This window comes from Triticum aestivum, chromosome 2D, assembly GCF_018294505.1.
Source record: "Triticum aestivum cultivar Chinese Spring chromosome 2D, IWGSC CS RefSeq v2.1, whole genome shotgun sequence".
In the NCBI taxonomy this organism is placed as follows: Eukaryota; Viridiplantae; Streptophyta; class Magnoliopsida; order Poales; family Poaceae; genus Triticum; species Triticum aestivum.
In genome coordinates this window covers 587975796-587990032 of record NC_057799.1, presented here as the reverse complement: position 1 = coordinate 587990032, position 14237 = coordinate 587975796, and positions in this window count along the sequence as shown.

Genomic DNA, 14237 nt, shown 5'->3' with positions numbered 1-14237 from the left:
GATCGGGAGGGGTGTGGCGTACCGCAAAAGGATGAAACGGACCTCCTACGGTCGAAATGGGAGTCCTGTTGATCGGGAGGGGTGTGGCGTATCGCAAAACAGACGAAACGGACCTCCTACGGTCGAAACGGGGGTCCTGTTCATCGGGAAGGGTGTGGCGTACCGCAAAACGGGACTCCACGGGATACTGTTCATCTCCACCGTCGACCTCCTCCAGCCTCCACGGGCTACCGTCGACCTCCTCCAGCCTCCATGGGCTCCTGTTCATCCAGCCTCCACCGCGCGCTACTCCACAGGCTACTGTTCAACCACCCCACCACGGGCACCCCTCCACCGTCTACTGTTCATCCAGCCCTCCACACCACGGGGTCCTGTTCAACCACCCCTCCACAGGCACCCCTCCACGGGCACCCCTCCACCATCTACTGTTCATCCAGCCCTCCACCACACCACGGGGTCATGTTCATCCAGAGGCAACGCCACCGCTCACTGTTCATCCAAACCCCCCCCGCAACACTCACTGTTCATCCCAGAGGCAACATCGACCGGCTTCAGTTAGCAGCAGTAGCGAAGGAATCGCTCGATCGGGTTCAGTTAACAGCCATCGATCGATCGCTCGGGTTCAGTAACGCGTAGCCTGCGGTGCAATCGCTCGGGTTCAGTTAGAGCCCAACGCCTCGCTCGGGTTCAGTTAGAGCCAACGCCTCGCACACACGCGCGTACGTGTACGAGAGAAACACGCATCGCTCGGCCCCCGACCTCCCACCGTAACCGGGAACTCCCTGAAATTTGCCTCGCCCTCGCTTCTACCACGGTTTTTTCCGTCATGGACGGCCCAAAGAATGTCATGCAGCGGCGTCTCCGACCCGCCCAGGACGAAAAGCCCATTTTCTGTCATGATTTTTTGTCATAGAAGTAGGAGCCCACCACATCTATGATGATACCGGGTTTTGTCACAATTATCATCATAGAAGTGTCATATGTATGACAGAAAAAAATTCGTTCGGCCCAAAATGTCACGGATGTGTCTTTTTTTTTGTAGTGAGGGTGCGCGGCGAGGAGTGATGCCCACAGTCCCCACCATGTATGTTGGCAAGTAGTTCACATCCCTGCTACTTGGAAACGGATCGTAAAGGAACGTTATTTGGATGCCTCCGATAGATCTCATCGTCCTGGATGCAGTATGCGGTGGCCTGGCGAGCCACGCGCTCCGCGTCTTCCTCCTTCGCCGATAGGGTGCCCTGAAACAGGTATGCCTTGAACTCCTCAGTCCAGCACCCCTCCCGAGGCTCAAGCGCGAGGAGGAGGCGGGCCCCAAAGGTCGGGCCACAAGCTGGGGCGCCCGATGGGGGAGCCTGCGGGAGGTCCTCCTGGGGTGGTGCCGACTCTGCAGCGGGGGCAGCTGCCGACTTCTTGAAGAGCCGCTCCTCAAAGACGCCAGGCTCCTGAGGTAGACGCCGGGACGCCCTCTTGGTGATGTCGTCTGCTTCCTTATTTGTGCCTCGCGGCACATGGTGCAATTCCAAGCCCAAGAATCGTTTCTCAGTTCTGCATGCCTACTCAAGGTATGCCTCCATGTGCTCGTCCTTCAGCGTGTACACTTTGTTGGAGAAGTTGACGAGGAGCTGTGAGTCACCCCTGTTGGTGAGGCGCCTGACTCCTAGAGCCGCGACGGCTTTGAGTCTGGTGGTCAAGCCCTCGCACTCCGCAATGTTGTTGGAGACCTTCTCGCCGTGCTGAAAACAGAGTTGCACGACGTAGTAGAGCTTGTCCTTGGTGGGTGAAATGAGCACTGCTCCAGCCCCCGCGCCCTGGCGCGCGAACGCGCCGTCGAAGTACATGACCCATCCATCTGGTGCCTCATCTCCGAGAAGGAGAGAACGGTCCTCACACGCTTCATGGCCAGGGACGTCAGTCCATTCTGCCATGAAATCCGTGAGGGCCGTTCCCTTGATGACTCTGGTGGTGCTGAACTCCAGCTGGAACGCTTGCAGCTCGATGTTCCACTCTGCGACCCTTCCCGCGGCGTTTGGGCTCCGGAGCACCCTCTCTAGTGGGTAAGGTGAGACATCCTTGATGGGGTGGCCCTGGAAATAGTGTCGCAGCTTCCGGGAGGCGACGAGGGGCATGAGCAAGAGCTTTTGTGGTATGGGATAGCGCGCCCGCGCCTCGCGTAGAACCATGCTGACGAAGTACACCGGGTGTTCGACGAGGGAGGAGGCATCGGTGAGGTCTTGCACCTCCTGAGTCTATGGTCCCTCGGGAGTCTTCCTGTCTGTCATGGCAGCCGTGGCCTCAGGAGCCCCGTCCTCAGGAGCCCCACTGCCTGGGGTGGGGGGGGGGTCGGCTGAGGCCTCAGGAGCGCCGCCCTGAGGCTGTGGTCCCCCAATCGGGTGCGAGGTGCTTCGCCGTTGGCCCTTTTGTCGGGCGCTCCTCCCGCACCGCCACCAGCGCTGCGCTGGCGGAGTGAGGCGTGGCGGCCAGGTAGAGCACCAAAGTCTCAAGTGGGCGCGGCGCTACCATCACCGGCGGTCTGGTGAGGTAATTCTTGAGGTCTTGGAAAGCTGCGTCAGCCTCTGGAGTCCACTCGAACGGGTCTTTCTTCTTCATTAGTTTGAAGAAAGGGAGGGCATGCTCCCCTAGCTTGAAGATGAACCGCCCGAGCGAGGTTACACAGCCCGCCAGCTTCTACATTTCCTTGAGAGTTTGCGGTGGACTCATCCTCTCTATGGCCTTGACCTTCTCTAGGTTAGCCTCGATCCCTCTGTGCGACACCAGGAACCCTAGCAACTTGCCGGACGGGATGCTGAACACACATTTCTCCGGGTTGAGCCGCAGGTCCACCTTGCACAGGCTAGCAAATGTCTCCTCCAGGTCTTCAATAAGCATCCTTGCCTCCCGAGATTTCACCACTATGTCGTCGACATACGGCCCAAAGCGATGTGCATCAGCCGCTGGAAGGTTGCTCCAGCATTACGCAGCCCGAACGGCATGCAGGTGTAGCAATACACCCCACACGGGGTCAAGAAAGCCGTCTTCTCAACATCCTGCCCTACCATCTTGATTTGGTGATAGCCCGAGAAGGCGTACAGGCAGGGGCGGGCCCACCTCAATTCAAGGGTGTTCACTTGAATACCCATTATGTTTGTGAAAAACTAGGTATATATAGTCTATATACTATGTTGTATAAGGAAAAATGATACCGACACATCCAGAGCGTCGAGTTAAGCTTTTCAGCCCAAAAAGTGAGGCAGCCCATTGTCTATTTCTCCTCATCACTGCGACCAGGCAAGGCCCATTGGCCCAAGTCACTCGCACACATCCATCATCGCCCAGAAAAAATCCCATCGATCAGAGCCAGGCACACGAACCGGCAGCGCCGCCCCTGTTCTCAAGTTCTCCGTTCGCCGCACGTGACCCAAGCGGCCAAGCCACGAACCGCCTCCTGATCAGCACCGCACGGCGACCAGGGTCCAGAGCTGCCGTCGCTTGATCAACGATCGGTCGCAGGTCCGCGCGGTGGCGGCTGCAGCGTGGATGCGCCCGACAATACATCCCTGAATCTCTAATCCCTTGCCCCTTTTGGTTCTTAACTTTCTAATCTCTGTTGTAGTTGGCGGGTAGCAGGATTGCAGGTATAATCACTAATTAGATGTACTAATCATTTGACCTAGAAATTGGGCTCTCTCCTCTCATGCACGTGTTCTAACTGAATTTATTTATCACTGACGAACTGAATTCAGGCAGCTAGGCAGCGCTTTTGCTCTCATATTGTCCAGGAAGCAGGCTGCAGTACAGAAGTGCAAGACTAAGTAAGTTAGTTTGACTACTAATCACTTGTCTTTCTTGTTTTAATATAGTGAAATTATAAGAGACTACTTTGTAGCGAATTAAGAATTGCTTAGACATGAGAATTTAATTTTTTCCATTCGAGTGTAATGAGAGAACTTTTATAAATTCTGAATTTGTTCCAGTGAGCATTATGTATAACGATTAGTACTCTAAAACTTGAGCAATTTTACTTTTAAGTTGTAAAACATGAACAGTAAGAATACCGACACTACTGATTTGAGAGCTTTCCTGAAAAGAGTTGCTGCAAAAAGTAAACAACCTGAACCAACGAGTGTTACCCCATCTTCCAATGAAAGTCAGATGCAAGATATTACCAGTGGGCGTAAACCGGCCAGGAGAGGCCGGGTTAACCCCATAGTGGTTCACTATACCTGAAGCCCATGAAGACAAAGACGGTGATGCTTTATGAAGGCCCAGGGCCCAAAGCCGGTTTACGGCCTGTAGACATAAACCGGCACGGATATGTAAACTTGTGTTGAAAGATAGAAAGAGCAGAGACCGAACTGGACACGTTTATGAGCCGGCCTCGGGATTCTGTAAACCGACGGGTGTCAACCCATGTATATAAGGGGACGACCCGGCGGCGGTTCAGGAGAACAGACAACAACTCGAGACTCAGGCAAAGCGTATTCGCTCCCTGGTCATCGAAACCCTAGCAATTCCACAACAACTGGATTAGGCTTTTACCTTCACCGCAAGGGGCCGAACCAGTATAAACTCTCTGCGTCCCTTGTCCGCTTTAACCCCTTTAAGCTAACCCGTAGCGATGGCTACACGACTAAGTCCTTTCCTTAGGACATCTGCCGTGACAAAACCATGACACAATTGGTAACGGCTCAGCGTGCGAGATCTGCCTGGGTTAAGCCTGTCATGAAGTGTGCCTTCGTGGGAGTCATCCACCGAGTGGAATCTTAGGATAGATCGGAATCTGGTGGTGAGACCGTCGTTTATTCCGGCGACGAGTCATCGACCGGAGAAACCGACTGATTGTACCAGTTGCAAGATGGCCGGATTGGGGGTTGCTCCGATGGCGACAGTATTCCGGACCCCTTTGATCCGCCAAACCAGGTTGCGATCTTCATGGCCGGTACGCAGCCAGCACTCCACTCTTCGACCGCAGCGGCGATGATTTCCGGGTCAGTGGCGGCAACGGCAGCCGGGGCAGGAGGCCCTGTACGACCGCCAGCTCAGGTTGTATCTGATTTATTTGACGCTTTGGCGACACTGATGGCGGAGGTTAACCCAGCGGATCAAGATGCGCATAATTCGGAAATCGCGAAGGTGAAAGATCAGATCACCCAAGCCAAGGCCGACTTGGCAGCTGAGGATACCAGGATGGCCGCGGAACGGGCCGCATTGGATGCACAGGCTTACCGGCTTATGCTGGATCAGAGTGCGTCAAACGATGTCCTGAAGAGCAGGTACCAATCTCGCCTACCGCCGGTTTATGAAGCCAGGAACCTCTTTAATACCCCAGGAGCAGGGACCAGTAATCCGCGTGTGGTAAACCGGGCAGAGGCACCTGGAGCGGGGGCGCCGGTTCAGCCACGTTTGGTGGATCTGCCTCACCAGAACAACGTTTCGACACAGCATGTCCCAAAACCACCGGGTCATTACTCTAACCCGATGGACAACATTGTTGCTGCCGCTTCATGGCTGGCGGCCCTCCCGATCGAAGGCGAGTCTTCGGTGGCAGTCGAGACGCGACGGGCTAGGGAGCTTCTTCAGACAGCTCTGGTTCAGCAGCAGGCTTATTCATATAGTCGCGAGTAGATCCATTCTACTCCCCGCCCAAGCCGGAGCTACAGCAGGCGTATTGATGAACCGGCCGTGTCAAGCAATGCGCGAAAACGTGATCCGCCCCGTGGCCATAACCCGGCGGGTGGTGGCGGTGATGCTCAGGATGTGGTGGATCGCGCTAGAGTTCGTCGTGAGGCCGAGTTAGCAGCACAGCATGAGGCCCACCAACTTACTCCGGTTCGTCCAACCACGTTGGTGGAACCAGGAGTTACTTCTAGCTCTTTGGGAGTACCGTGTCTCGTCCCAGCGCTGCGCAACAAGCGCCGGCCCAAGGATTTCAAAGGCCCACGAAAAGTGCCGAATTACACCGCCGATTTATCCCCCGAGTCATGGGTTGAAAGATATGAGATGGCAATGGAGATGCTGGATGTGGACGATGCGGCGTGTGCTAAATAATTACCATGATGTTGGAAGGAACGGCTCGCACTTGGTTGAAAAACTTGCCAGCTAACTCCATTGGGTCATGGGCCGAGCTGAGATCCCGGTTTATCCAAAATTTCAAAGACACGTGCAAGCAGCCCATGTCGATTGTGGCCTTGGCTTCCTGTGTACAAGAGGAAGGAGAATCAACAACTCATTGGGTGCGTCGGGTTTCACAAATCTTGCATTCATCGGACCGCATCAACGCTGATACATCAGTTTTGACGTTGGAAGGCAATTGCCGGTTTACACCACTGAAGTTGTAATTGGGACGGCTCAAGCGTCATTGCAATGACATGGGGACTCTCATGGCTGCTCTGGTGAAGTATGCCAACTCTGATAGTACCAAGGATCCCGAGTCCGACGATGACAAGACAGGGAAGGGAAAGAAGAGCGGCAATACCAAGGGGCAGCAGCATAACCCGGCGGGTCATCGAAACAATGGTAAGCGTAAAGCGGATGCCAGCCTGGATTTTGTGGCTAATACCAATGCGCAGGACAAGGGTCAGCGGCGTAAAGGTAAACCGCCTTGGCTAAACCGAAGTGTATCAATGATGTTCAACGCCTGGCAGTCCGGATTGCCGAGTTGAGCCAGTTTATCAGTCGCCTTGGCGAGAAGGCCATCCCTTTATATCAGATGCTGAAGAAAACGGATAACTTCGTCTGGAGTGATGCTGCTAATGAAGCATTTGAGGACTTAAAGCGGCAGCTGGCTAATCCGCCGGTTCTCGCTGCTCCGGTTGACAAAGAGCCATTGTTGCTATATGTGGCAGCTAACGACAGGGCTGTTAGCGTGGCTGTTTTCATGGAGCGCAAAGAGGCCGGAAAGGAGTATCCGGTGCAACGACCGGTTTATTATATCAGTGAGGTACTTATTGAGTCCAAGCAAAGGTACCTGCACTGGCAGAAGCTGGTATATGGAGTTTTCATGGCAAGCCGGAAGCTTAAGCAATATTTCCATGGTCATCCCATCACGGTGGTCAGTTCTGCTCCTTTGGGGGATATAATCCAGAACAGGGAAGCAACTGGCCGGATTGCTAAGTGGGCTATTGAGCTTGGGCCTCACGGATTAAAATATATGCCCAAGACGGCGATGAAATCTCAGGCACTTGTGGATTTCATTAATGATTGGACAGAACTACAGGCGCCAGAACAGAAGCCGGATCATACTTATTGGACCATTCATTTTGATGGGTCCAGGCAATTGGTGGGCTCAGGGGCTGGAGTCGTATTAACTTCCCCACGAGGTGACAAGTTTTGTTATGTTCTCCGTTTAATGTTCCCTTGCACTAACAATGCAACTGAATATGAGTCTTTACTCCATGGTCTTCGGATGGCTAAAGAGATGAATCTCAGCCAAGTTAAGTGCTTTGGTGATTCGAACCTGATGGCTCAACAAGTGTCCGGCACTTGGGACTCCAAGGACCCACTCATGGCGGCATATCGTCGTGAGGTGGATATTGTTGCAGGTCACTTCAAATGTTATCAGGTGGATCATGTGGACCGGCGGAAGAATGAAGCGGCGGACGCTTTAAGCCGTTTGGGTTCCCACCGTAAACCGGTTCCACCTAATGTCTTCCTGGATGTGCTGCATAATCCGTCCGTCAAGCTCCCTGTTGAAGAGGATTTGGCTATTCCTGATCCGGAGGCTCAGTTGGTGGCGGCTCTCCATGTTATTCCGGATTGGACGGTTCCATATTTGGCGTATATGAACCGGGGCGAGTTACCAGAAGATGAAACTTTGGCCAGGCAGATAATCCGGCGGTCCAAGTCCATGACTATTATCAATGGAGAGTTACATCATTGCAGTGTGACGGTGGCGTTTCAACGCTGTGTATCCCCTGATGAAGGCCGTGAAATTTTGCGTGAGATCCACGAAGGAGACTGTGGTCACCACGCCGGTTCAAAATCGCTGGTTGCCAAGGCGTTTCGTCACGGTTTTTATTGGCTGACGGCTCATGCTGATGCCGAGGACTTGGTCAAAAGGTGTGATGGATCTCAAAAGTTCTCACGACGGGCTCATGTACCGGCTCAAGAGTTGAGGATGATTCCAATTACTTGGCCGTTTGCGACTTGGGGGCTCGATATGGTTGGACCCTTTAAGATATCCAAGGATAAAAAGACCCACCTTCTGGTGGCGGTTGATAAGTTCACTAAGTGGGTAGAGGCAGAGCCAGTCAGTAAGTGTGATGTAGCAACGGCGGTTCAATTCATCAAAAAGGTGATCTTCCGGTTTGGCTTTGGACACAGCATTATAACAGATAATGGTACAAATCTATCAAAGGGTGCCATGAAGGTGTTCTGTCAACGTGAGCACATCCGGCTTGATGTGTCATCAGTGGCGCACCCCCAGTCCAATGGTCAAGCAGAGATGGCCAACCAAGAGATCTTGAGAGGCATAAAACCCCGGCTTATGGTTCCTTTGCAACGGACGCCGGGTTGTTGGGTTGAGGAGTTACCTTCTGTGTTATGGAGCATCAATACCGGACCCAACATATCGACGGGGTACACACCGTTCTTCATGGTTTATGGAGCGGAAGCGGTTCTTCCTTGTGACATCCGTCATGACTCACCCCGTGTAGCGGCATATGTTGAAGCTGACAATGAGAAGGCACGGCAGGAAGCTCTTGACTTGTTAGATGAGGAGCGTGACATGGCAGTAGCCCGTTCGGCGATTTATCAGCAAGATCTGCGTCGTTATCACAGCCGCCGGGATAGAACCAGAACCTTTCAAGAAGGCGATTTGGTGCTCCGACTCATCCAGGATCAGACGGATATCCACAAGTTATCCCCCCCTTGGGAAGGACCCTTTGTGGTTAGCAAGAATCTGCACAACGGGTCATACTACCTAATCGATGTTCGAGAGCGCAAAGACTCACGTAAATCGGAGGAGGAGACCCACCGGCCGTGGAATATCGCTCATCTTCGACCCTACTATACTTGAGCCATAGGCTCTGCTTATGTACATAGCTATGACAATGTATATATTATGATCAATATAATAAACCGGAACCTCAGCTAAAGCGGGGTATCTGTTGTTTTTCTTACATCATGTGTGGTTACATGGAGCTTCTATTTGTAAAACGGCGTCCGGTTTATTCAGCTTATCAAAGCTTTATACAATATCACTTGGGGGCTTGGTCGTATCCGAACCATAGCTACATCTCTTGATCGGCGCAATGCCACAACATCACTTGGGGGCTTGGTCGTATCCGAACCATAGTCACACCTCTTGATCGGCTCAAAGCCAAATCGATCCGGGGCCAAAGAGAGTGTTGTAAAACAACAACTCAAACATAGGCACCCACTGAGCACAGCTCGAAATGTTACTTGGGGATTCTTTGCTGTCGAAGTGAACAAAGAATCTACACTTGTAATAGGCTATCAAGCCATGGCTTGGAAGCCTGGTGTATACACCTAAAACCCCGGGTTAGCCTACCTCTTTAAGTAAATCACTCCGCCCAGGTAAACCTGGTATGACCCATCGAACTTTGACAAGTTACTCTGATAAGACCCTGAACTTGTCAATTTAAAATGATGATTGGTTAAGGATTCAGGACCATCTTAAAAGGCTTTGTAAAATGGTTTAACTCAGTGGCCTGACAGCCCATGAAAAGCCTCGAATTTGGGGCCTGGCAGCCCGTGAAAAGCCTCGACTACAAGGTTTTCATTTGCTTTTATTTGCTAAGTTTTTCTCTTTGGATGAGATTTCTAATGTTTTGCTGAACCGGCGTTCATTAACCCGGCTTGACTTTCAACTACAAGTTGTCAGTATATGATCAGTTATAATCCGAAGACTACCAGCCCGGTTTGGTTTTGACAATACGTCGCCAGAAATGAATATGGTTAAACCGGTGTTTATAACAACCCGGAACGGTTTTTACAGTAAACCGGCATAATATAACCGGAGTTATTGGTACTCCGGATTAGGGTTGTTACCCTCATTACAACAAGTCGGTCAGCCAACATTATGACTCAAGGTCATAGGTATCAATTATTTTCATATTTGATTATCTTTTTTGCAGCCTCGGTTATAAATCCTGGCTATATATCTAGGCATCATGACCCGTCCGGCGGTAAACTGCCACGACATTATATATTTCTTGTATGCAGGAATGGCTTGAATAAATCGCTACGGTTTATGAGCCTCATATGTCTTAAGCATGGCAGATTAACAAGTGTCAGGCACAAATAAGTATGCACGAAGGCATAACAGACCAAGTGTTTTAAGTAACTTATTACAAGGTATCTCAGTGCCCAAAAGGATAATTGTTTCTCAAATAAGTGTTGCAGCACGTGGAAGGCTAAACCGGCCTCTGGATTGTGACTGGTCACCGGCTTGACCTGACGGCTGCGGATCATCTTGCACCGGTTCATCCTCTTCGTCTCTACCCAGTGGCTGGAAGTCAATAGTTGTCCAGTTGATCCCAGTTAACACTTGGAACACAGCTTCGTCGCTTATAAGGGTGGACGGTTCAATGTCAGGGGCATAAGTGTGCTTACGGATTGGAGGGATCATGTTTTGAGCCTCAGGAGTTGGTGCAGCAACCCGTTTGTTATTGGTGTCGTAACTCACCTGGTAAAATGACAGATCAGCCTCTTTAGCAAGTTGACAAGCCATAGGACGTACTTCCCGGTTAATGGCGCGGAGATCTTCATTGCCAAATTCTGATCCGTCTTGTTTTAAGCTTGGGTAGCCTTTAGCCACGTCCGCCGGATCAAGATCACGCACCCATGCTTTTGCCCGGGTTAGTGCGGTCAGAGCGCCAGCCCTTGCAGCAGATCTCTTTAACTCTTCTACCCGGGCAGGCAGCATAGATAGCCTGTCTAACGTATCCTTGATTAACGTTGGAGGAGGTTTATTGTGGGAAGCGGTGCAGATGATCCGTTGCGCGCCGGTATACAACTGCTCTATCAGCGTGTAGGTAGCCTTCAGTTTCTTCTGTATGTTAGAGCCCAGATGGCTAATGCGAGTTCCTGCATCATTGTAAACATCAGTAAACCGGCAACTCATGGGAGGATATGTTGAAAGTATAAGGAAAAGATGTGTACCGAACACAGCAGCAGTCATGGCATGTATCTGCCTCTTTACGCCAGTCAGTTCATCTACCACCGGTTTAAGAGCTGCTTCTGCAACTTCGGCTCTTTTTCGCAAAGCAGATTTTTCTGTCTCCCAATCCGCCCGTTCTTTGTTGAAGCTTTCTTTCAGTTTCTGCATAGCGGCTAAAGCGCTTGTCAGCTCATCCTTTGCCTTGGAAGTTTCGACTTGCTGGGACTTGATATTTTCTTGCAGATCGGCGGCTTGAGCTTCCTTTTTGCTCAGCTCAGCCTGTAACAGACAGAAGTATAATAAGTTGGTAATACATGTTTGAAGTATCAAGAACATAACAAGTTATGCACCTGATACTTGGGGGCTAATGCATACTTGCTTGTTCTTGGAAATTGCTACAAGTCCCAAGCATAATACAAGCATTACTCTTGGCACTTGGGGGCTAATGTATGTTTGCTCCAATTGCTCATCTGGGAAGTCTTTTAAAAGTCCCGGTTCATCTTTATAAAGTTAAACCGGCCCTTGGGGGCTACACCAGTGGAAAAAATGCAGTGTTGCAAATATAAAGTTATTACTAAGTCCCGGTTTAGATTGGCATCATAAACCGTCACGTGGGGGCTATTGGAGTTGATATTTGAAAATGGACATAAGAGACAGTTGTGTGGTTACCTCATATCGCTCCTTCATCAGATTTACTAAACCGGCTTCATAGTCACGACTGGTGTACAGACGGTTCAAGAAGCCATAGTGAATGTCTTGGGCGTTGAGATGAGCGTAGCTGGACAAATCGGTGCTCCATTTGCCTTTGCCAATAGCAGAAAGTTCATCCTTGGCGCTATGTTTTGATAAAGCGACCAGGTTGCCAGGAGCAGTGTGGCTGACACCGGTAATCATAACATCATCCTCTTTATCATCAGCAGCCTTCGTAGGAGTTGGCGCTTTATCGGTAGCCTTAGCCGGGCTGGCCGTTTGTCATCAGGTCGCACCGGGCTGGTCGGTTTGTCAGCATGGCCTGTGGTGTCAATTTCTACTTGTTCAGTAAACAAGTCCTGGTCTTGAGGCGGCGGGTCATTAAGCATGGCATCAACATCGTTTTCTTCTGGATCTGGAGTCTTTTCCGGTTCAACAGCCACGTTATCATCAGCCGGTTTACTAAAATCGACCTGAGCATCGTTGATGGCAAAGATATTGAAGAAGTGTGATTAGAATAATAGTACTGGCACTAGTTCATGAGACATAAACTCATCACAAGTAGAAGCCGGTAGAAGTAGAGAAAGATCGACATGGAGATGGAGCTATGGCAGTGGAGCAAGCCGGCTCCAAAAGGAAGATGGACTACCTGGGACGTCGGGCTGTAGCTAGAAGGGTGGTTGGGATGCGGCATCGGCCCATACCGCGGTGACCCCCGATTGGGACGCACCGACTGTGGGTTTTCTCCCTCGCCGATGTCGACCGCGTCTACGCAGAACATTGTTCCCTTCCCCCAGCTGCGGGATCAGGCCCGTCGTTCTATGCTTATGAAGAGAGCAACCTAAGCAAGCAGGCTTGTAGCTTAGGCTCCTGCTAGTGTATATATAGTGATTTTATTTTTCTTTCCATATCAACCATTTTATATTGCGTACGTGTCATTCAAGAGTGAAATGATGGTTGCTTCTTCCGACTAACTTACTGTGTGATTTGACTGCTCCTTAGTGGCCCCTACACGTACTCCCCCTACGTGTATGCAACAGTCACACGTACACATGGACGCAAAAACGCGCGCGACGCCCTAATGCATGCAAGTACGAGCACACGACGGAACACACACGGTCACGCTCAAGTGCTCAACCTACACGTGCATGCACACACATACTCAGTCAGGGTGAGCTAGTGACCGTATAAACACCGGAAAATATATATATATTGAGCGCAATGAGCGTATTATGAAGTCCACCGACCGTATTTTTACAAATATACAGTGACAGACAGTGTATTTATCTCGTTTGAAATTAAGCCATATTAACCGGAGAGGAGGCAGTATGGACTAGCATTACTTTATTGTGTCCCGTCAACTTGCCAAACAAGGAGAAGGTTACAGGACGGGAGAAGCTTGCGCGCGGTGGCTCGCAGGACAAGGAGAAACTTTTGACTAATGCAAGCTCTCCCTCGCTCAGGCGGTGGACGTGCAACAGTTAATTCAGTGTCAGATTGCCAGAAGCATACACTATACTACTAGTGCTATTATTGTTCGACTTCCCGAATAGGCGAACAGCCAAGCGCAAAGTTTACTAGTACTACTACTATAGTCTATAAAGGTACGTACTATACTAGTACTAGAAACCGGATGGAGGAGCGTCTGCACTCTTATTATAATTTTAAAATGTGATAAAGCAATCTTCAACACATTTGGTTCTCTTCGAGGGTTCTCGCATGTGATAATGGAAGTTGATTGCATGGAACACTCGCCACAGTTCTCGCTTAATTCTGGCTCATATCCTGTTACAAATAGTAGCGCTCGGTAATATTTCCTCTTTTTTTGTTATTCAGCATGTAAACAGGTCAGCAAATCTTGCGGCGCATCTTCGTGCGAACCGTGCTTGCTGCACTTTGAATGTGGCCGAGAGCTGGCTTGATGAAACACCTCGCTTCCTACTTCTTTTTTGCGGGGTACCTCGCTTCCTAGTGACCAATGTCTTGGCTGATCGTCCTAAGAATGCTTATATATGAATAAAGCTCTCTCATTTACCCGCAAAAAAGATTAAGCCATATTAACCGGAAAGGAGGGAGTATGGACTAGCACTACTTTTTGGTGTGTCCCGTCAACTCGTAGAACGAGGAGAAGCTTGCAGGACAAGGTGAAGCTCGCTTACGCCTTTTGACTAATGCAACCTACCCTCGGTGGACATGCATCAGTCCATTCGGTGTCAGATTGTCAGAGGCATACACTATAGTACCCAACATGCGGAGTACCATCATTGTTCGACTTCACGAAGAGGCGAAGAGCCAAGCGCAGTAGTACGAGTAGTACTACTACTAGAACCGCATGGTGGAGCGTCTGTACTCTTGTTTTTTTATCTCTGATAAAGTACATGTTTATTCCGGAGAAGGGCGGAAAACGGCAGCCCAACATGTAATG